The following is a 22,610-nucleotide window of genomic DNA, read 5'->3' as shown; positions in this document are numbered from 1 at the left end:
ATACCTGCGAGGACATGGCTGAAAACACTCTTAGTTCTCAGAAAGTCTGGAAAATTCCACGAGATTCTACAAAGGTCCAGAACATTCTAGGAGGTCAGTGAAAAATGAATCCACATACGGAATACCTGAAACGTTTTACCTCAAGCATTCTATTTTCTCTTTTGTTGCTAAAAACAAAAACAGCCCCCTGAGCCTGGTGCCCCCACAAGTAGGGTGACCAGACAGCAAATGTGAAAAATCGGGATGGGGGTGGGGCGTAATAGGAGCCTATACAAGAAAAAGACCCCAAAATCGGGGCATCTGTTCACCCTACCCCCGAAGCCGACGCTCCCCAAACTCAGCACCCCAGGCAGTTGCCTGCCCCTAAATCTGGTGCTGTCTAGAGGTTCTTTCCTGAGTGACAGCCTTGAAAATCCCCAACCTTGGCCCTGCAGCTGCGTCTGCCAGGGACTGCCGTCCTCAGTGGCATGGCTCAGTGGGGCTTGTTGCCACTCCCCCACTGACTAGAAAGGTGCTTCCTACATCGGGGTCAGATGGCTGGTAGGGAGGACGGAGTTTGTTGGGCTTTGATTTTCCCATGATGCTCTACTACCACTGAGGCAGAGAGCCAATAAGAGCTGTGCAGATTTGCATAAAGGCTCGGGATGGTTCTGCTGAGGGAAATTTAAGCCAGGAGCATGGAGCAGGTTCCAGGGTGACTGAAGAGCTTCTCCCAGGTGTGTGAAATCTCTGCACAATGCTCTGGGCTCCTGTGATTGTTCTCCTGGGGGCATGGTGCACAGGTAAGGACACCCCACCAGACCAGGCTTTGCTGGCCCAAGGCTCTTCTCTGGGACGTAAAGGCCCATGAGAGCTCAGGCTAACGTTTGTGGCAATTGTGTGCTCGGTCTTGTTGTTGTAGGCGCCAGCTCCCAGCTCGTGGTGACTCAGCCGCTCTCAGTGGCAGAACCTTCAGGAACTACGGTAAAGCTCTCCTGTGCTCTGAGCAGTGGGTACAGCATTGGCAGCGACAGGGTGCGATGGCTCCAGCAGAAGCCGGGCAGTGCCCCGCGGTTTGTGTACCACTATTACACCAGCAGTGACCAGGGTAGGGGCACAGGGATCCCAGAGCGATTCACCGTCTCCCCTGACTCCTCCAACAACCTCTGGAATTTGGTCATCTCTGGGGTCCAAGCAGAGGATGAGGCTGATTATTACTGTGCCACATGGGATGGTAAGAAGAACGCCTATCACAGTGAGACATCCACAAGGGGAACTGAGATGAAAACCTCCAGCCTCTTGCACTGTGCCCTGCTCCAGCAGTAGAGTTTGAAGTAACAGAGGAAGAAATAAACACCAAAGAAGTAACAGAGGCAGAGCAGGAGGAAGGATTCTGTCGGGGAAGGGGGCTTGTATCCTTGTCTGACTCAGACGATTCTCTGGTTCTGTCCCAAACCCTTGGAAAAGCGGGGCAGGGGAAGATCACTGCTTTTGCATTTGAGTTCACTTGTCCACTGCAAGGGAAAAGGCTGGTCCTGGAAAGAGGAGGAGGAAAGAGACTGTCAAGGAGACACCCGTCTTCCTGCAGGGATTTCCCATGCTCCATGCTAACAGGGAAAAGCTGGAAACATTCTGCCTTCCTATCACTTTGAAAAAGCACCTGGGTGGCTTCCAGAGCTCCCAGCATGTGGTGTATGGGACAGAGGCTTCCCTTGACTAGAGGGAAGTGGATGAGAGGGAAGCAGTAGCTGGCACTGATCAAGGGAGCTCCGGGGCTTTGAGAGAGAATTGGAGGGTTCCAGCCAGAGACCTGTTTGCTACAGATAGCTGAGCTCATCTGGATTCCCCACCATGGCCTGGGCCCCTCTGCTCCTCACACCTGCTCACTGCCAGAGCCGCTGGTGTCCCACAGCATTTCACTGCTTCCATGTCTGGTAACACCATGTCCGTAACCATCACTGGGGCCGTAGCAGAAGATGGTGCTGGTTATTACTGTTCTACATGGAGTGGGGGTGCTCATGCAATGATGCGATCAGATGAGAACAGAGGAAAACACCCCACAGCAGTGGTCCCCAACCTTTTTGGCTGGTGGGCGCCAGCTGAAGGACCACTGCAGCGGTGGAGCACCCGCCGAAATGCTGCCGAATTTCGGCGGCATTTTGGCGGCAAAGCCTCTCGATGACGTCGCTTGCCATTGACAAGCGATGTCATCGAGAGGCGTCCCCAACGAAATTTGGGAGCGACGCGTCTCGATGACGTCACTTGTTGGCGACAAGCGTTGTCATCGAGAGGCGTCCCCGGCAAAATGCCGCTGCGACATTTTGGCGGGTGCTCTCCCGGGGTCCAGGATGCGGGTGCATTAAGATGCCCACGGGCACCACGTTGGGGACCCCTGCCCCATAGCCTGTGACGGGCTGGCAAATGTGTCTTACATATGACACTCTTGTTAATTCACCCCAGAATATTTGCTGCTTTCACAATTGCTCATATTCAGTTTGTGATCCACTATAACCCTCAGATCCTTCTCAGCAGTACTACTGCCGAGCCCATTATTCCCTAGAGAGAGTGGGCCCTGCAGACATGTGAAGGGAAAGAGGAATTAGCAGTGATGGAGAATCCTACGCAAGAAAGGCCCCATGACTGGCTGCTTGCTGGGCTAGAAGATAGAATCCACATGGGACCATCTTTGCAGATATTTTCATGTGTTGCATCTGCTGGATGAAAGTGTTTCAACTGTCAAAACTGAGGGGCCCTGGAGCTCTGGGACAATATGTGGAACTGAAGACTACTAGAATAGACAGATTCAGCGTCTGCTCTACCCAATGATCAGAAGTTTAATAAACTCCTTGTGACCGGGGTCCCAGGGGAGCCACACTGAGATTACTCAATTAGGGCAAACTGCAAAGAACGGGGTAGACAATCCCCAGAGTTGGTGGTCATTCCATTACTTAGATCCACCAAGCTAGCCTCAAAAAGCTTCTATAATACCCTGCTCATTACCCAGAAGCCAAAACTGAGTTTCCTGAAAGCAACCCAGCCTTAGGCCTCCATCCAGACACCCAAGTCAAATATGAGGAGGATTATTGAAAATCTTATTCATCGTATAAGAAAATTCTACCAATCCCAAAGGATCAGACACATTACCTCCCAGGTTAATGAATATTTCAGATCTTACCCAGGTACATGCTTACAGCTAATTCTTATTAACTAAACTAAAATGTATTTAAAAAGAAAGGAGACAGAGACAGAGTATTGGTTAAAAGATCAGTATGCATACAGACATGAGTGCAGTTCTGAGATCAGGTTTTTTTGGTGAGCTTTGTAGTTGCAAAGAGTTCTTTCAGAATTAGTCCATAGGTTATACAGTCCAGTGTTCATATTCAGGATGATCCAGGTGGGACTGGAGATCTCAGTCTTACAACTCAAGCTTCTCCTGTATAATGTATCAAGCAGATCTGAGATGAAAGGATCAGGTCTTTTTATGCAGTTTTCTAGCAGACTCTTGACCATACATCCTGGGTGAACAATAGGCTTTTGAAGTAACCTTCTACTTCATACTTTTCTAAAATGTCTCTAAAGGTTGATTCTGGGTCATTTAGCCAATGAGCTGCTTAAACCTTTCTGGCCATGTGTCACACCCCTTTTCCTTAGAATTGTGTGATGAAACCTGCCTCCAATTCACAACCACATGGTCTATGGTGACTTCCATGGACAATGACATCACATGCCCTGGTAACACCACCACCTGCTCACATGGATACCAGCACTGGGAAAAGAGCTCAGGTATTGTTACCCTCCTCTGATACAGTTTAGCAGCAGGCCAGCAGGGGAGGAGCCAGGACCACGTGACCAAACCGCTCTCTGCAGATCACTGGCTAGAGCCCCATCGACCTCAGACTGGGACTCTGGAATCCTGCATGGTGGGAGGGTCCCAGAGCTTGTCTCCAGGCCAAACGCGGAAATCGACGCAGCAGTGAAACAGCCTCACAGCCTGAGTTTGGTGAGCTTGAGTTGGCTGGCACGGGCGAGCCGGGGGGTTTTCTTTGCTGTGCACACAGACCCACAATGAGCTGATGGTAGAGCTGGAAATTAGGCTTTGGGACCATGCAGGTTTGCAACTCCCTTTAGTGTCTCTGGGTCCTGCGTACCCGTCACTGATGGATTAATCCGGACCCAAGAGTTCCTGGCTCCCAAACCTGTGCTAACTCCTCCAGACCTGTGCAATAATCAACTTGGGGATTTGTTCGTGCCACTAGTATAAAACTTGATGACAAAGAGAGCTAAAGACAGGGGTCTCTAAAGCACCTGGCACAATGGAAGCACGATCCTGTTGACGCCTCTGGGTTTCATTGTAACATGCGTTAGAATAATCTGACCCATTTTCATTACCCTCTGGAGAACGGAGTTCAAAGTGTGACTGATGTCAAAGTGAAAAATCCGTTTGGTGGTTCCACCAGTGTCCCCTGTTATGCCCAGTTCAAATGACTGGAAATCTTGACCCAACAGAGGCTCGGGACTGGATGCAGATGTCCGGGGAACTGGTAAAACTGGGCAGAGGTTTGTGGCTAGAACAACAGAGGCCTGAGAGGACAGGATTGGAATGGGAGAAGCAAGGTCAGGACCTCCCCACAATGTGTCTTACTGCAGCCAGAGCGATCAGAGAGCACAGGCTTATCGGGAGAGCACAGAGCGGGACTCTGCCTGCTCTGTGCGCTCAGCCCATTGAAACAACCTCCCTGGGGTTGGCTCTGCCCCCTTACAACAGAGCTAGGACTAGAGAGGCAGGAACCTTGGAGTGAGCCACAGATTTGCATGAAGGGGCTGTTCTGCAGTGTTGGGGGTTTAAGAGAGACTTGCAGGGTTCCAGCCACAGACCCGTTTGCCTCAGGAAGCCAAGCTCGTCTGGATTCTCACCATGGCCTGGGCCCCTCTGCTCCTCGCGCTGCTCACTTACTGCATTGGTAAGGGGGGTTGATCTGGTGAATGAAGCAAAATAAGAATTTCTAACAAGCTGTAGCGCTGCTCTCTCTGCAGGCAGCGCTGAGAACGTCGGTTCTGCTCTGGGCGAGGGCGAGTTCTGATGAGCTTGTTTCTCATGTTTCAGGTTTCAGTTCCCAGCAGCTCCAGTCGCTGAAGGCGTCTGAGTTGGTGTCTCCTGGAGGGACCGTGACCCTCTCCTGCAGCCTGAGCAGTGGGGCCCTCACTGATAATAACTACCCACGCTGGTTTCAACAGAGACTGGGAAAAGTTCCTCGGCTGATCATGCACAGCACGAGTACCAGGCCCTCGGGGATCCCAGAGCGTTTCACTGGCTCCAGATCGGGTAACACCATGTCCTTGACCATCACGGGGGCCCTGGCAGAGGATGATGCTGATTATTACTGTTCTGTGTGGACAGGGAGTGCTGATCACAGTGACACTGTCAGATGGGGAAGTGATACAAAAACCTCCCTCCCCAGCCTGTGCCCTGCTGGGAGCTCTTAATCTTTGCACTGGGGGCCACAGGGGCAAAGCCAATGTTATGGGCACAGACTGGGTGGCAGTTTCTCTCCTTACAGATTTCCCCATGACACAGCAATACAGCCTGGGAGAACCGGGGCCTCCTTTTGGGGGCCTACAGTCAGAGTGGGAGATTAGTTTGAAAGGCTCCAAACATGGGATGAATTGTCTGGTGGTGTCAATCCGTGTAGCTCCACTGACGGCAGGGGGGGCTACGGTGATTTACACAGCTGGAAATCACAACCACAATGACTGTCGCTGTTATCAGTTGGTTCTTGCCCCCCTGTCCAGGTGCCAGCAAAACCCCCAGCCCTAAAATGAAACATCAAACAATCCTAGTGATCTGCCCATGTGACCCCCAAGATCCCATCCCGCCATGAACAGGTACAAGCACGAACCCCTTATGCTCCCCCTCCAGCCTCTCCTGTGACCCGGTGCCTGGGGCAGCCCTCACTGGCAATGCCAAGGTCAGGGCAGGCTGCAAGAGGGAGAGCAGATACTCCCCAAACCGGTGGTTAACACTGAAGTTAGACTCACCAATCAGTCCCCTTCCCCCACCATTGGTTATCAAGGAGCTGAAAAAGAACCACACAGCCCCCTTCATTGCATTCCAGTTCTCTGGCTCCCAGTCAGCGCCTAGGTCCAGTACAGTGAGAAGTTATTTTAAAAGCTCTGCTCACGTATACAAAACGTTCTTCGGACCCCAAAGGGTCAGCCACGTCACCAGGCCAATGTGAGTTTGGATCAGGGCTGGCTCTAGTGTTTTGGCTGCCCCTGGAACTGTGCCACCCCAAGCACGTGCTTGGTTTGCTGGTGCCTAGAGCCGGCTCTGGTTTGGATCTTACCCAAAATACGACGCTGCCAGCCAGTCCTTTAGTGTCAAAACTAAAGGTTTATTGTAAAGGAAAAAGAACAAGAAGTGAGTTGCTCAATGGTAAATCAATCACATACATACAGAGACATCAAAGTCCATATATCAGGTTCTTAGCAGTATAGGTGAGTTTGCTGGCTTGAAATTCCCTCTGGAACTCATCCACAGCTTGGATGGGTCATTCAGTCCTTTGTTCAGAGCTTCAGTTTGTAGAAAAGTTACTCCAGAGGTAAGAAACAAGAATGAAGAGAAAATGGAGATGATGCAGCTGCCTTTTGTATTCTTTTGCCTCGTGGCTGGTACTTCCTGTGTCCCCAAACAGGAGCTTTACAGCACATGCAGCTAATAGCCAATAATGTTAATGGGGGGAATGGCCTCTCTCTTACAGCAGTTTCCTAAGTAGCTCTTCTCCACGGCCACTGACAGAGCCTGGGGAATGCAGACCCTGTGCTCTGGGCTGAGCCTGTAACGTCCCGCTGGGCGGTATCTCAGGCAAAGGTAAAGTATTTGCCCTGGTCACAGATCTGTTGCTTGGCCAGAAGAGGTCACTAGAGCTGCAGAAATCCCCTGGTGTCTGGTCGCTCTGGTGGTTAGTTCGCCACGGTCGGCTCCCCTCTCGCCGGATAGCCGGGTGGAGCCTGCAGTGGCTTTGGGTTGACTCTGGACACGGCTGGCTGATGGTCCTGCTAAGCCTCAGTTCCCTGGCTGGGGGAGGGAGGGTGAAAGCACAAGTGTGTGATAATGTTACAGTGGAGCTAGAGTTAGTGACCCAGCCTCATCCCAGCTGATTGGCACAATTAGAACAAGCAGACGGACAGAGAGAACAGGGAAAAGGAAAGAGAAGAACTAAGGATCAGGAGCAATTAGTTGAAACTCCATTTCTGGGAGCAGCTTCAGCTTCTTCACTCTCTCTCCTCCTCCTTTCTCTCCTCCTCCGCTTGCCTGTCCCATGAGACAACAGCTCTCAGGGGTGGGCACTGGCTGGCAGAGTCCTGGTCTCCCTGGGGTCCTTTAGAGCATAAGAATGGCCATACGGGGTCAGACCAATGGCCCATCTAGCCCAGTATCCTGGGTTCCGACAGTGGCCAATGCCAGGTGCTTGAGAGGGAATGAACCGAACAGGGAATCATCAAGTCAAGTGATCCATCCCCTGTCGCCCATTCCCAGCTTCTGGCAAACAGCAGCTAGCGACACTTCAGAGCATGGTTTTGCATCCCTGCCCATCATTGCTAATAGCCATTGGTGGACGTATCCTCCATGAACTAATCTAGCTCTTTTTTGAACTCAGTAATACCTTTGCCCTTCACAACATCCTCGGGCAACAAGTTCCACAGGTTGACACTGCATTATATGAAAAAATACTTCCTTTGGTTTGTTTTACACCTGCTGCCTATTAACTTCATTGGGTGACTCCTAGTTTTTGTGTTGTGAGAAGGGGTCAATAACACTTCCTTATTCATTTTCTCCACACCAGTCTTGATTTTATAGACCTCTATTTATTCCCCCTTAGTTGTCTCTGTTACAAGCTGAAAAGTTCCAGTCTTATTAATCTCTCTTCATATGGCAGATGTTCCATACCCCTCGTCATTTTTGTTGCCCTTTTCTGTACTTTTTCCAATTCCAATGTATGTTTTCTGAGCTGGGACGACCAGATCTACAGGCGCTATTCTAGATGTGGGTGTCCCATGGATTTCTTCCTTTAGTCCCAAGGCCAGGCAGGGTAAGGGATGAAACTCATGGTACCTGGTGTAGATGGTGCCCTGCAGGTGAGGAGAGCCCTGCAGCTGTGACCTGGGAGCTCTCAGAGCAGCCCAGAGTGAGAGCAGGGCCAGTTACATGACACGGAGCCGGGAAGGTGCAAAGGGACGTGATGGGGAGAGCGTCCAGATCTGCAAAGCCCTGCCAGGAAGAGACACTTCACTGTCTTGTTCTCCGCCCAGCAGCTCCTCCGGCTCTGTAGGGATCTCACAGAACAGGCTCAGATCCCTTCTGTAAATATATTTTAAGGCTATTGCTGCATCACTGGTCTGTCTGTCTAAGCTTTTATACTGTGCTTAACCCAGTGGGACCAGAGCACATGTGCGTGTTGCTGCGGACGGGCTGCGCTCCCAGTGTGCCAGTCAGTCAAGCTCGGCTATTTTAACGAATCACTAAATATCCATGTAGAAGGTTTGAAACAAGGATAGAGGGTTCCTGTATTTCTGGGAAAGCAACCGTGGTTAGTACCCCTGAATTGCCGTGCACAGAACGGTAGCCAGCAATCGTCATAGTACTGCCCAGTGCCTTATTCTGCTAGTGTGTGTACCGGGGCCGTGGGTTCAAATCCTCGTTGTCACTGGAGTTGCAAGAATGAATCTTGGAGCTGTGTCATCGTCTGTTCTGGCTGGAATAATGTTAGTAATTCAGCTGTGTTTCTTGCTCTGTCTGAGATTTGCTCTCTTCATGCCGCTGCCTTCTTCTGATCTTTCTTGAGCCTCGTCTTCCGTTCAAAAAAATTCTCTTCTCTAGATGCTCTGTACCCAGTGAGCAGGGGGAAGATTTGCATGAAGGGGCCGTTCTCCAGCACTGGGGGTTTAAGAGAGAATCGGAGGGTCCCAGCCACAGACCCGTTTGCCTCAGGAAGCCGAGTTCATCTGGATTCCCACCATGGCCTGGGCCCCTCTGCTCCTCACGCTGCTCACTTACTGCTCAGGTCAGCTGGGCAGGTTTATGTGCAGTGGGATTGTTGTGGAGGAGGTGACTTTTCAAGGAATAAAGGAACTGAATTAATAATAATGTGTTTGTAATGTTGATTTCAGGGATCAGTTCACAGGCTGTGGTGACTCAGGAGCCCTCAGTGTTCATTACCCCAGGAGGGACTATCACTCTGTCCTGCAGCCTGAGCACTGGAGCCGTCACCACCAGCAACTATCCCTCCTGGTACCAGCAGAAACCAGGCTCTGCTCCTCGGATGCTCATATATGAAACTAATAAGAGACCCTCAGGGATCCCTGCCCGGTTCTCTGGGTCCATTTCCAGTAATGACGCTGCCCTGAGCATCACCGGTGTCCAGGTAGAGGACGATGCTGACTATTACTGTGCTGTGTATACGGGTAGCAGTGGTGCACTATACACAGTGATACAGCGAGGTGGGGAACTGAGATAAAAACTTCCCCTTTTCTCCCCCACTCTCTGCACTGGCTCTGCTGGGAACGGTGCAGGCTGCAGTCTGGCTTCTGCCGAGAAAGAGTCCAACTGCTGATTAGTTTCCAGTTCGAATTCCAGCCCTTCTCTCCCGGGTGGTGTGGCCCTTTCCTGCCTCCTTCCGCCTCTCTTTGCACAAGGAACAGCGCTGTCCTGTGCTCTAATCGCTCTCTGCAGTCTGCAGATCAGCTCAGGCTAATCTCTGTGTCCAGCCGAACGGAGCCTGTGTGTTAAAACACTGGGCATGTGTCTCCTCAACTGCACTGTTTGATGGTCTTCGCACACAATCCCTGACACTGAATCACGATACACTGGGGGTCAAATCCAGAAGTGCTGCCTAGGGGGGTATGAGCTAGACTCCCTCCAACACACACAGATGATTGAAATATAGGGCAGGTGACCATGTCATTGTAACAGTAAAATGCAGGCTCTGGAGCCATATTACTTTAATCCAAAGCAATCTGGCTGCATCTGTTATTTTCTCAGAGAAGATACTTTTGTTCCTTCCACTGCGGGATGGTTTGGAACACTGTTCAGAGGAAGACAGGCTTAACACAGTATCTGGGAAGTGCTGTGACCTTCACACGACCACGCTGGACAATGTAGCAGGCAGGACTAATCTTTTGGGACGATATGTGTGAAGTGGAATTCCTAGGAAGTCACGGGGAGGAGGGGATTGCAACCCCCCCTTTAGGGACAAAGCCTCTGAATCTTGAACCCTTTTTCTGCTGATCACCTGTTCTGTTAGGACATTTCAAAGATCCAAAGTGGGTTCTTCAGGGACCAACAGACAAAGAAAGGACTCATAAATAAATAGCCTGACTTTAAGTGGAGTCAGGGCCTTTGTTCTGATCTAGGACGTGGACAGGACTTCCAGTCCAGGGAGGGCCCCAGTGCTTCGGGAAGGGTCGGAAGGACTGGCACGGCCCAGAGCTCTCATGGAGGTTGGCCTGGCAGGAAGCTCCTGTCATAAATAAACAGATCAGGGTTTAAGTCTCTTTTACCTGTAAAGGGTTAACAAGCAGTACCTGATGACCACCTGACCAGAGGACCAATCAGGGACAAAATATGTTCAAATCTCTGTGGAGGGAAGGCTTTGTTTGTGTTTCTTTGTTTGTCTCTGAGTGCTCTCTTTGGATCTAAGAAAGGCCAGACATGTCTCCAAGTTCTCCTGGAGTATTTCCTACTATCCAATAGTGAGTATTAATTAGAAAGGCAGATTAGTCTTATAATTTGATTTCTACATTTGCAATTGTGTGTTTTGCTATAGAATTTCTTTAATTCTGTACGGTTATTTCTTTTACTGAGAAAGAAAGGAGGGGGGATTCTCTCCAGAGATTGATAAGTTTAGACCCTGTGTATTGTTCCATCTGGGTATTACAGAGACAGTTACTTTCTTTTTATTCTTTAATAAATCTTTCTGTTAAGGACTATGTTAATCTTTCCTTGGGTGAATTCTCAGGGAAAGGGGAGGAGGGAGGAGGGAGGCATCCCTCTGTAGTTGGATCCCAGTATCTCTCCTAGGAAAAGGGAGGGGGGAGGAAGCAGGGGGGAATGGTTTATTTCTCCTAGGTGTAAGAACTCCATGGATTTGGGGCTCTTGGGATCCCCAAGGATTTTGGGGAAGGACTGTGTCCCAATAAACATACATTATTGGGTGGTGGCAGCTTTTACCAGATCTAAACTAGAATTTTAGTTTAGGGGATTCCATGCAGGACCCCATCTTGCGAACCCAAAAGCTCCAAGTGGGGGAGAAACCTATGACAGGAAGCTCCCATAAACTGATTAGCAGGCATGTAGGTTCTTTTATTGTTTTTCATGTTTTCTTTGTAATGTTTTTTCCTTAAGAATTAAATAGGTTTTCTTAGGCAGAACCATGTGGTAATTTAGGATTATGGGCAATTGCAATATAATTAGTCCCTGAGGAGAAAGCAAGCAGGCCTGGAGAGGCAGACTGTCTTGCTGGGAAAAGCACAGTGAAGGCAGGGAACTGTTCAATCTGGAAATATCCTGGTCGGAGTGGGTGGGGGGAGAAGAGGTGCGTCTCCATCCAAGACAGATGATGACTAGGGAGCCAAAAGCCTGAGGGTGGGCGACTAGGGCCTCTGTGTGCTGTTGTTTTACACATCATAATCTGACATATTGTCTTTCACCTCTGGGGAAGAGAGTTGAAATCCTGACCCAGGTCGACAGCAAAAATTAGATTGGTGGTTCCACTGGTGTCCCCAGTTACACCCAGTACAAATGACTGGAGATCTTGACGTGAGAGGCTCATGATAGGAAGAACAGAGATGTTCCAGATATTCAGGTGGCTGCTGAAATTGGGCAGAGGCCTGTGGCTAGAATGACAGATGCCTCAGGTCAGGGTTGGAATGGGAGAAGCTGGTACAGACCATTCCCATGCTCCATCCTACTGCACCTGCAGTGACCAGAGAGCACAGAGTTATCAATGAGGCACAGAGCGGGACTCTGCCTACTCTGTGCTCTCAGCCCATTGAAACAACCTCCCTTGGGTTGTTTCTGGCCCCTTTTTGACAGAACTGAAGAGACAGGAGTCACTGAGTGAGCAGCAGATTTGCATGAAGGGGCCGTTCTCCAGCTCTGGGGGTTTAAGAGAAAATCGGAGGGTCCCAGCCACAGACCCGTTTGCCTCAGGAAGCCGAGCTCGTCTGGATTCCCACCATGGCCTGGGCCCCTCTGCTCCTCGCGCTGCTCACTTACTGCGTTGGTAAGCGGTGGGGAGTTATCTGCTGGATGAAACAAACTAAGAATTTATTAGCTGTAAGGCTAAGAATCTGCGAAATGCTCCGGGCGAGGGGGAGTTCTGATGAGCTTATTTCTCGTGTTTCAGGTTTCAGTTCCCAGCAGCTCCAGTCGCTGAAGGCGTCTGAGTTAGTGTCTCCTGGAGGGACCGTGACCCTCTCCTGCAGCCTGAGCAGTGGGGCCCTCACTGATAATAACTACCCGCTCTGGGTTCAGCAGAGACTGGGGAATGTTCCTCAGCTGATCATGCACAGCACGAGTACCAGGCCCTCGGGGATCCCAGAGCGTTTCACTGGCTCCAGATCGGGTAACACCATGTCCTTGACCATCACGGGGGCCCTAGCGGAGGACGACGCTGATTATTACTGTTCTGTGTGGACTGGGAGTGCTCATCACAGTGACACTGTCAGATGGGGAAGTGATACAAAAACCTCCCTCCCCAGCCTGTGCCCTGCTGGGAGCTCTTAATCTTTGCACTGGGGGTCACAGGGGAAAAGCCAATGTTCTGGGCACTGAGTGGGCGGCAGTTTCTCTCCTTACAAACTTCCCCATGACACAGCAATACAGCCTGGGAGAACTGGGGCCTCCTTTTGGGGGCCTACAGTCAGAGTAGGAGATTAGTTTGAAAGGCTCCAAACATGGACTGAATTGTCTGGTGGTGTCAATCCGTGTAGCTCCACTGGCTGCAGGGGGGCTAGGGCGATTTACATCACAAAGTGTTCTGCATATTCCATACACCCTCACAGCCCCCTCCCCAGCAGACTGGGGAAAAGCCAACCACTGGGGCATTGCTGTGTTGCTGGGAGACAATTCCTCCGTCAGAGAGGCTCCTCTGTTAGTTATTGTGAAGGGTCAAAGACCCCCTCTTGGGGAATGGAATGTGTTAGACAGGAATTACTGTCTCATTGTTTCCTTGTGCTCCCCCATCAGTCCATCTGTCTGCCAGTCTCTCCACCTGGTGTCTCTCGTCTTCTTCACAGACTGTGAGCTCTCTGGGGCAGGGACCACCATGTTTTTCTGGGTCTGTACAGCACCTGGCACAATGTGGTCCTGGTCCCTAGACAGAGGCTCCCAGGTGCTACCCAATGCAGGTAATAGCCAATAATGTTAATGGGGGGAAGGGCCTCCCTCTTACAGCAGTTTCCTAAGTAGCTCTTCTCCATGGCCACTGACAGATCCTGGGGAATGCAGCCTCTGTGTCCGGGCTGAGCCTGTAACGTCCCGCTGGGCGGTATCTCAGGCAAAGGCAAAGTATTTGCCCAGCTCACAGATCTGTCACTTGGCCAGAAGAGGTCACTGGGGCTGCAGAAATCCCCTGGTGTCTGGTCGCTCTGGTGGTTAGTTCGCCACGGTCGGCTCCCCACTCGCCGGATAGCAGGGTGGAGCCTGCAGTGGCTTTGGGTTGACTCTGGACACGGCTGGCTGACGTCCTGCTAAGTGTGTGATAATGTTACAGTGGAGTTAGAGTTAGAGTGACCCAGCTTCATCCCAGCTGATTGGCACAATTAGAACAAGCAGACGGACAGAGAGAAAAGGGAAAAGGAAAGAGAAGAACTAAGGATCAGGAGCAATTAGTTGAAACTCCATTTCTGGGGGCAGCTTCAGCTTCTTCACTCTCTCTCCTCCTCCTTTCTCTCCTCCTCCGCTTGCCTGTCCCATGAGACAACAGCTCTCAGGGGTGGGCACTGGCTGGCAGAGTCCTGGTCCCCCTGGGGTCCTTTAGAGCATAAGAATGGCCATACGGGGTCAGACCAATGGCCCATCTAGCCCAGTATCCTGGGTTCCGTCAGTGGCCAATGCCAGGTGCTTGAGAGGGAATGAACTGAACAGGGAATCATCAAGTGATCCATCTCCTGTCGCCCATTCCCAGCTTCTGGCAAACAGTAGCTAGGGACACTTCAGAGCATGGTTTTGCATCCCTGCCCATCATTGCTAATAGCCATTGGTGGACGTATCCTCCATGAAGTTATCTAGCTCTTTTTGGAACTCAGTAATACTTTTGCCCTTCACAACATCCTCTGGCAATGAGTTCCACAGGTTGACTGCGAGTTGTGTGAAGAAATAGGTCCTTTTTAACCTTTTTAACCTGCTGCCTCTTGTGTTGTGAGAAGGGGTAAATAACACTTCCTTATTTATTTTCTCCACACCATTCTTAATTTTATAGACCTCCATTATATTCCCCTTTAGTCATCTCTTTTTCTGTACTTTTTCCAATTCCAATATATCTTTTCTGAGGTGGGACGACCAGATCTACAGGCGCTATTCTAGATGTGGGTGTCCCATGGATTTCTTCCTTTAGTCCCAAGGCCAGGCAGGGTAAGGGATGAAACTCATGGTACCTGGTGTAGATGGTGCCCTGCAGGTGAGGAGAGCCCTGCAGCTGTGACCCGGGAGTTCTCAGAGCAGCCCAGAGTGAGAGCAGGGCCAGTTACATGACATGGAGCCGGGAAGGTGCAAAGGGATGTGATGGGGAGAGCGTCCAGATCTGCAAAGCCCTGCCAAGGAGAGACACTTCACTGTCTTGTTCTCCGGAGCAGCTCCTCCGGCTCTGTAGGGATCTCACAGAACAGGCTCAGATCTCTTCTGTAAATATATTTTAAGGCTATTGCTGCGTCACTGGTCTGTCTGTCTAAGCTTTTATACTGTGCTTATCCCAGTGGGACCGGAGCACATGTGCGTGTTGCTGGGGACGGGCTGCGCTCCCAGTGTGCCAGTCAGTCAAGCTCGGCTATTTTAACGAATCACTAAATATCCATGTACAAGGTTTGAAACAAGGATAGAGGGTTCCTGTATTTCTGGGAAAGCAACCGTGGTTAGTACGCCTGAATTGCCCTGCACAGAACGGTAGCTAGCAATCGTCATAGTACTGCCCAGTGCCTTATTCTGCTAGTATGTGTACCGGGGCCGTGGGTTCAAATCCTCGTAGTCACTGGACTTGCAAGAATGAATCTTGGAGCTGTGTCATCGTCTGTTCTGGCTGGAATAATGTTAGTAATTCAGCTGTGTTTCTTGCTCTGTCTGAGATTTGCTCTCTTCATGCCGCCGCCTTCTTCTGATCTTTCTTGAGCCTCATCTTCCGTTCAAAAAAATTCTCTTCTTTAGATGCTCTGTACCCAGTGAGCAGGGGGAAGATTTGCATGAAGGGGCCGTTCTCCAGCACTGGGGGTTTAACAGAGAATCGGAGGGTTCCAGCCACAGACCCGTTTGCCTCAGGAAGCCGAGCTCGTCTGGATTCCCACCATGGCCTGGGCCCCTCTGCTCCTCACGCTGCTCACTTACTGCTCAGGTCAGCTGGGCAGGTTTATGTGCAGTGGGATTGTTGTGGAGGAGGTGACTTTTCAAGGAATAAAGGAACTGAATTAATAATAATGTGTTTGTAATGTTGATTTCAGGGATCAGTTCACTGCCCGTGGTGACTCAGGAGCCCTCCGTGTTCATTACCCCAGGAGGGACTATCACTCTGTCCTGCAGCCTGAGCACTGGAGCCGTCACCACCAGCAACTATCCCTCTTGGTACCAGCAGAAACCAGGCTCTGCTCCTCGGATGCTCATATATGAAACTAATAAGAGACCCTCAGGGATCCCTGCCCGGTTCTCTGGGTCCATTTCCAGTAATGATGCTGCCCTGGCCATCACCGGTGTCCAGGTAGAGGACGATGCTGACTATTACTGTGCTGTGTATACGGGTGGCAGTGGTGCACTATACACAGTGATACAAGGAGGTGGGAAACTGAGATAAAAACTTCCCCTTTTCTCCCCCTCCCTCTGCACTGGCTCTGCTGGGAACGGTGCAGGCTGCAGTCTGGCTTCTGCTGAGAAAGAGTCAAACTGCTGATTAGTTTCCAGTTAGAATTCCAGCCCTTCTCTCCCGGGTGGTGTGGCCCTTTCCTGCCTCCTTCTGCCTCTCTTTGCACAGGGAACAGCGCTGCCCTGTGCTTTAATCGCTCTCTGCAGTCTGCAGATCAGCTCAGGCTAATCTCTGTGTCCAGCCGAACGGGGCCTGTGTGTGAAAACACTGGGCATGTGTCTCCTCCACTGCACTGTTTGATGGTCTTCGCACACAATCCCTGACACTGAATCACGATATACTGGGGGTCAAATCCAGAAGTGCTGCCTAGGGGGGTATGAGCTAGACTCCCTTCAACACACACAGATGATTGAACTACAGGGCAGGTGACTGTGTCATTGTAACAGTAAAATGCAGGCTCTGGAGCCATATTACTTTAATCCAAAGCAATCTTGCTGCATCTGTTATTTTCTGAGAGAAGATACTTTTGTTCCTACGGCAATGCACTAATCTAGCTAGTGCCATGTTTTTAACCTTGGGAGATAACAGGCCAGAGGCTGATTTCAGTTGAACTGGTGTAAATGCAAAATAATTCCATGAAGGGCAATGAAGTTTACTCTGTGTCCACACTGATGGTGTAAATGAGATCAGAATTTGGTCCATTGGCTTTGGGGAAAGGCAATGCACTGGCCGGTGTCTGTACGGTCTGCAAAGTCCATGTAACTTTGAGTAACTGAGTCCCACCCTGATCCCTTATGCCAGTATTCCAGCTGCCGGCTGTGAAGTGGAAAACACATTTCCCTTCCACACTCCCATCAGTAAACAGCCTGTGGCCGTGTCACAGAGCTTCCCAGCACCGCCCCATTCCTTCCCCGCACAGCTAGGTGGAAACGGCTGCAGCTGCTGCTTGAATCTCTAGACCCTAAACAGAATCCAGGGCTACAAGCAGAGGCGGAGTTACAGTGAAACACAGGGTGCCCCAGGGCCGGGCAGCTGCGGGGGCAGAAGCTTGGGCCTGCCAGCTCCTGGGGCTCCTGTGGCAGGCTCTGCAGCCACTGGCAGCCAAGCTTCCCCCTCCCCCACCTCCTCCCCTGAGTGCACCACATTCCTGCCCGTTCCAGCACTTCCTCCGCTGCCAAACACCTGTTTGCCTGTGCTCAGGTCGCTCTGGGAGGGAGGGGGAGGAGCGGGGCTGCAGCGCACTCGGGGGAGAAGGCAGCAAAGAGATGGGGGCAGGACCTAGGGGAAAGGGGGTGGAATTGGGGCAGGGTGGAGCAAAGGTGAGGTCCCCGCACTCCCCCTACACATACCTCCCCAGCCCCCTGCCATGAGCTGCTCAGGGCACGGGGCTGGGCTGGGGCAGGGGGCTGGGAGGAACCCCAAGCCCCCAGCCCCTTGTCCTGTCTCCTGCACCCCCCTCAGATACCCCCTGCCCTCCCTGACTCCTGCAGCCCTCCCCCCATACACACTGAGCACCAAATGGGAGCTCCTGCACCCCCCCCCCCCACACACACACATTCCCACCTGCAACCTGAGCACCAAATGGGAGCTGCCCCAGAAAGTGATCCACACCCTAACCTCCTGCTCCAACCTGAGCCCCCTCCTACATCCTAACTCCTGGCTAGACCCTGCACCCCAACCCCCAGCCTGCTCCTGCACCCTAACTCCCTCCCTGACCCTGCATCCCCAGCCCTGACTCCTGCACCCCCCTCACATCCCCAGCCCCGTCCACCCTGACTCCTGCACACACACCCACATCCTCACCTGCACCCCTTGCACCAAATGGGAGCGGGCCCAAGTAAGCGCTCCACACCCCAACCCCGTCCCAGCCCTGAGCCCCCTTCTGCACCCTAACTCCTGCCCAGAGCCTGCACTGCAACGATTTTATGGTATTTTTTATGAAGCACTCTTATCTAAAGCACTTTACAATAGTTAGCTAACAGTACAAACAATATTTGGAAAGATCATTAAGTGGTCCACCGAGACCCTCAGCGCTTTTCAAGTGATCTGTGGGAAAATAAGTTAGACTACAAGAACAATCAAGGTACCTCACTTTATTTTCATTTATTTCCTATTACTTATAGGAGGAGGAGGAAGAAAAAAAAGGATGAAAAATGGGAGCGGGGAGAAGCTAAGAGAGTATGTTCTTTTTCTTGCCTGGGTCCCCCAAAAATGAAGCTGAGCACAGGGCCCCACTAAGTCTAAATCCACCACTGGCTGCAAGTGGACTCTGCGCAATGCAGAAAATCACTTCTCACACCTGGGCAGGGTTCTCCTTTGTTCTGTGATTGATGAATGAGCAGCCTGTGGTCTATACTCACCAGTGCTGGGTGTCAGTTACTAAGACACGTGTCCTTTATGGCCCTTCTCCCATCTCAGAGCGGAGTGGGAGAGGTCAGGGCAGCAGCAGCAGCCAGTGAGCAGGGAACTGATTTGCATGAAGGGGCCGTTCTCCAGCACTGGGGGTTTAAGAGAGAATCGGAGGGTCCCAGCCACAGACCCGTTTGCCTCAGGAAGCCGAGCTCGTCTGGATTCCCACCATGGCCTGGGCCCCTCTGCTCCTTGCCCTGCTCACTTACTGGTCTGGTATTGAGGAGTCTTTCAAAATAACTCATAATTTTCTGCATATTTAAGTTCCTCTTACTCTGGGTGCAGCGCTAAAGCTCCTCTCACTCTGTATTCTCTTTGTGATTGATTCTGTTCCAGGTTCTGATGCCCAGTTTGTGCTGACTCAGCCGCCCTCAGTATCAGCGTCTCCTGGGCAAACGGTTACGATCTCCTGTGCCAGGAGCAGCGGCAGCATCAGTGATAGCTGGAATTCCTGGTACCAGCAGAGCCCTGGCCGTGCTCCAGTACTGATTATATATCTGGATAGCAAGCGGCCCTCAGGGATTCCAAGTCGATTCTCCGGTGCCATTGACAGCTCTGCCAATGCTGCCACTCTAACCATCTCTGGGGTCCAAGCCGACGATGAGGCTGATTATTATTGTGCTGCATATGCTGGCAGTGGCAATTCCACAGTGCTGCAAGCACATGGGGAACTGAGACCAAAACCTCCCACAGCAGCTCAAGTGAAACTCCTCTGCGCTGGTCTCACTGTGTCTGTCTGCTGCCTGAGGCCCTGCAGCGAAATGAACTGTCTCTCCCCAGCCACAGATGTTACAATCCCAAATCAAGGGTAAATTGTGAGGTAGCTTCTGTGTGTCTTGTTAGGGGGTGGACAGCCAGGGAGGCAGCTGCTCTGTGGGGATGCACTGAGGCATTGTACTGGCATGGGGTGGACATGGGGTGGACATAGGCAAAGGCCTCTCAGGGCACTGGGGAGGCAGGGGCTGGTGAAAGGAGCAGCCTGTGTTCTCTCCATCGCTGCTGCCCAATGCTGGGGTTGTGGCCCTGACCACTCCTCACCTGGGCTGGCCGTGCTGCCCTTAGAATGGTGGGATGACACCAGGTGGTAGCTGCCCCCAAGCCAGCACTCCAGACGAGCACTGTGTCTATATTGGGTCTGGCTCCTACGCAGGTGCATTGAGATGGGAATTGAGCTGAGATGTGTTTCCATGTGTGGGCTTCTTGCAACCCCTGCTGCATGAATTCCCAAGCCAGACACACCCTGGGGAGGAAGGGTTGCGCTGGCTCCACCTGGGATGTGATGGGAGTATCTGTCACAGGGGATTATACCAAGTGGCATTATAGTCAATAACAGTGTTTAAGCCATGAACATGAATACAGAAATTCCAGGTCACAGAATGCCTGAGTATGAATGATACTTAATCAGACTGGTGCTATGAAACCAATGACAAATTTTCTGTTAGGGAGAATAACTGGAATGAATTGCTATCACATATGCAACCGATATGACCCCAACTCTGGAGGGGTGGCCAACATGTGGGAGGGCAGAATGACACTGCAAAGACATGTGGGGAAATTAAACCATTGGAGGCTACAGGAAACCAGAGGAACCTTGGTGCTAAGAAACATAAAGCCTTCTCCCAGGGAAGGAAATGAACAGCACAGAGAGAAACTGGGGCAGGGCCACAACCAGGCAGTCCCACCCATCACACTGAAGTGAGTTTCTTTCTGGTTTGTCTCGCTAACACTGTCCTAGCAGTGACCCCTGGAACGGGTGCAATTGGGCCTGGGCATTAGAAGGGGAGGTAGCTGCAGAAAAATCTCTTTGATAAGAAAATGACCCACAGGCTGAAGCCACTGGAGAATATACCAATGACCAGTAGGTGTCATCATTGTCCCGCAGTTTTGCCAGCTGTACTAAGGCTCCTTGGGACAGATAATGTCTAGCACAACCCGCGAACCCTGCAGGGAGATTTCCCTGTAACTGATTATTCACCCCAAACAAGGTACTTTTTGTACCATGCTTTTATAGCCACATCAGTGTCAAATGCAAATGGAAGTTATATGAAATGTTGGAGGACCCTGCGTCGCCTTGTGAGCACCAGGCTGACGTGGCTTGACCACTGGGCTACATACAAACCATGGTACATGTCCAGTGCCATCCAACATAGATATGATGTCTATCCTCACTGTCCATGCCGCCCATCTAGGTCTCATCTAGTGTATTTCAAATGAGGAGAAAGAGCAGTTTACAGTGTTGCAGAGACGCAAGCTGAGGGTGTTATCTGCTTTATTTAGTAACTGAAGGCGGGCTGGGATTGCTGCTGCCCAGCTGTGCAGATGATCTCCCTGGGGACTGTGGTCCTGCAGTAGGTGCATCAATGGAAAGAGCAGACACCTGTGACTCTCTGCTGCTTCCATCCCCAGGGTTTTGTTGTTCCAGTGAATGTACATCTGCTCACAGAGGCTAAAGCCTCACAGTCGATGCTTCTGGTCCTGGAGATGGGAAAGTCCCAGGTTGCTGGTTTTCTCTTCACTGCTCAGGGAAGCTTGGCTGTGCGATGGAAACTGCTTAAATCCTGCTCTGTCCAGCAGCAGGACACGTGAACAAGGGCCAGTTTGGGTTCATTTGACGACAAAGGCTTAATAGATTAAAAGGGTCCTTCATGTCTCAGTATGCACAATGGCCACTGAAGCTAGAAGGAGTTCAGGTATGTCTAGGACTTCAGGATTTTTCCACCTACAGAAAGGACTGGGAGGATATTAGGGAGACCTTACTTCATGACTTCTAGAAGAGGTTTTCTGAGGGATTTTCTGGGAATAAATAGAGAATAAACTTCACTTTGCATCCATCTAATTCTCCAGAAAGTGGCGGAAAACCAAGATAAAAAACTTAATTGACACAGAGGAATTCCGGACATGATGGAGAGATGGACCTGAACTAAAACCTGGGTGTATCAGGCTTCATTTTGCAGTGGTCAGTGGTGGGACAGGGAACAGGAAAGCTTTCTGAAAAGTAAGAGCAGGCAGTGCTTAATTTGTGCCAGGGCTGAGCCCCAGCACTTATAGGCGTGGCAGTTCATAGCTCTGGCCATGGCCACTCAGGGCTTGCTGCAGCAATTATGAATGTAAAAAAATTGCTTGAGCTCCAGCAACTCATTGCTTGAGCATTGGCAACTCGTTCATTACGAATTAAGCACTGAGAGCAGGGAAGTAAATGAACTATTGTTTCTCCTTCACTGAGTTCAAATCACTTACAAGGATGATCCCACCTTTATCTGACACAGGGACAGGGAGGTGCAGACATCAGCAGCCAGTGAGCAGGGGGCTGATTTGCATGAAGGGGCCGTTCTCCAGCTCTGGGGGTTTAAAAGCGAATCAGGGGGTCCCGGCCAGAGATCCGTTTGCCTCAGGAAGCCGAGTTCGTCTGGATTCCCACCATGGCCTGGGCCCCTCTGCTCCTCACACTGCTCACTTACTGCACTGGTAGGTGGAGGGTTTTGCTAATAAGAGTTGTCATCCCCTTTAACTCACCTCTTTCGCTTATTCCAATAAATGGGGAAAATGGCTTATCTAACAATGTTCTCTTTGCTACTGATATTGTTTCAGGGTCCTTGGCCCAGTTTGTGCTGACTCAGCCGCCCTCAGTATCAGCGTCTCCTGGGCAAACGGTTACGATCTCCTGTGCCAGGAGCAGTGGCAGCATCAGTGGTAACTGGAATTCCTGGTACCAGCAGAGCCCTGGCCGTGCTCCAGTACTGATTATATATGAGGATAGCAAGCGGCCCTCAGGGATTCCAAGTCGATTCTCCGGTGCCATTGACAGCTCTGCCAATGCTGCCACTCTAACCATCTCTGGGGTCCAAGCCGACGATGAGGCTGATTATTACTGTGCTGTAGGGAGTCACAGTGATTCAGACACATGAGGAACTGAGACAAAAACCGCCCTTCCTCTGACCCGTGCTGAGCTCTGTGCAGGCTGGTGGCGCCGAGCTCCTGAGATCAGCGCGCTGTAAGAAAGGGGAGCTAGAATGGGAAATTCTGTTTTTGTTTCTTTTTGGAGAACGAACGTTGATTTGGTCCATAGGCATCGACACCATGAGATGCTGGACAGTGCGAAATATCCCGCTGGATGCTCAGTGCCTGTCTGAGCAGGAGCGTGCGGTCCGGGTGGCGGTG

At 51.1% G+C, this 22,610-nt stretch overlaps 2 protein-coding genes and 1 gene segment (V, D, J or C); all 3 read left to right on the top strand.

Annotated features, from left to right (window-relative positions):
* Window positions 1-22,610, top strand: part of LOC123351200 (immunoglobulin lambda-1 light chain-like) — a 624,702-nt gene that overhangs the window by 61,443 nt on the left and 540,649 nt on the right. The gene's annotated exons all lie outside the window — the stretch shown is intronic.
* Window positions 1-22,610, top strand: part of LOC123351197 (immunoglobulin lambda-1 light chain-like) — a 668,923-nt gene that overhangs the window by 112,511 nt on the left and 533,802 nt on the right. The gene's annotated exons all lie outside the window — the stretch shown is intronic.
* Window positions 1-22,610, top strand: part of LOC123351198 — a 576,764-nt gene that overhangs the window by 46,261 nt on the left and 507,893 nt on the right.

This window comes from Mauremys mutica, chromosome 16 (genome assembly GCF_020497125.1).
Source record: "Mauremys mutica isolate MM-2020 ecotype Southern chromosome 16, ASM2049712v1, whole genome shotgun sequence".
In the NCBI taxonomy this organism is placed as follows: domain Eukaryota; kingdom Metazoa; phylum Chordata; order Testudines; family Geoemydidae; genus Mauremys; species Mauremys mutica.
The sequence above is the reverse complement of the archived record's forward strand: the minus strand, read 5'-3'. Positions and strand labels throughout refer to the sequence as shown.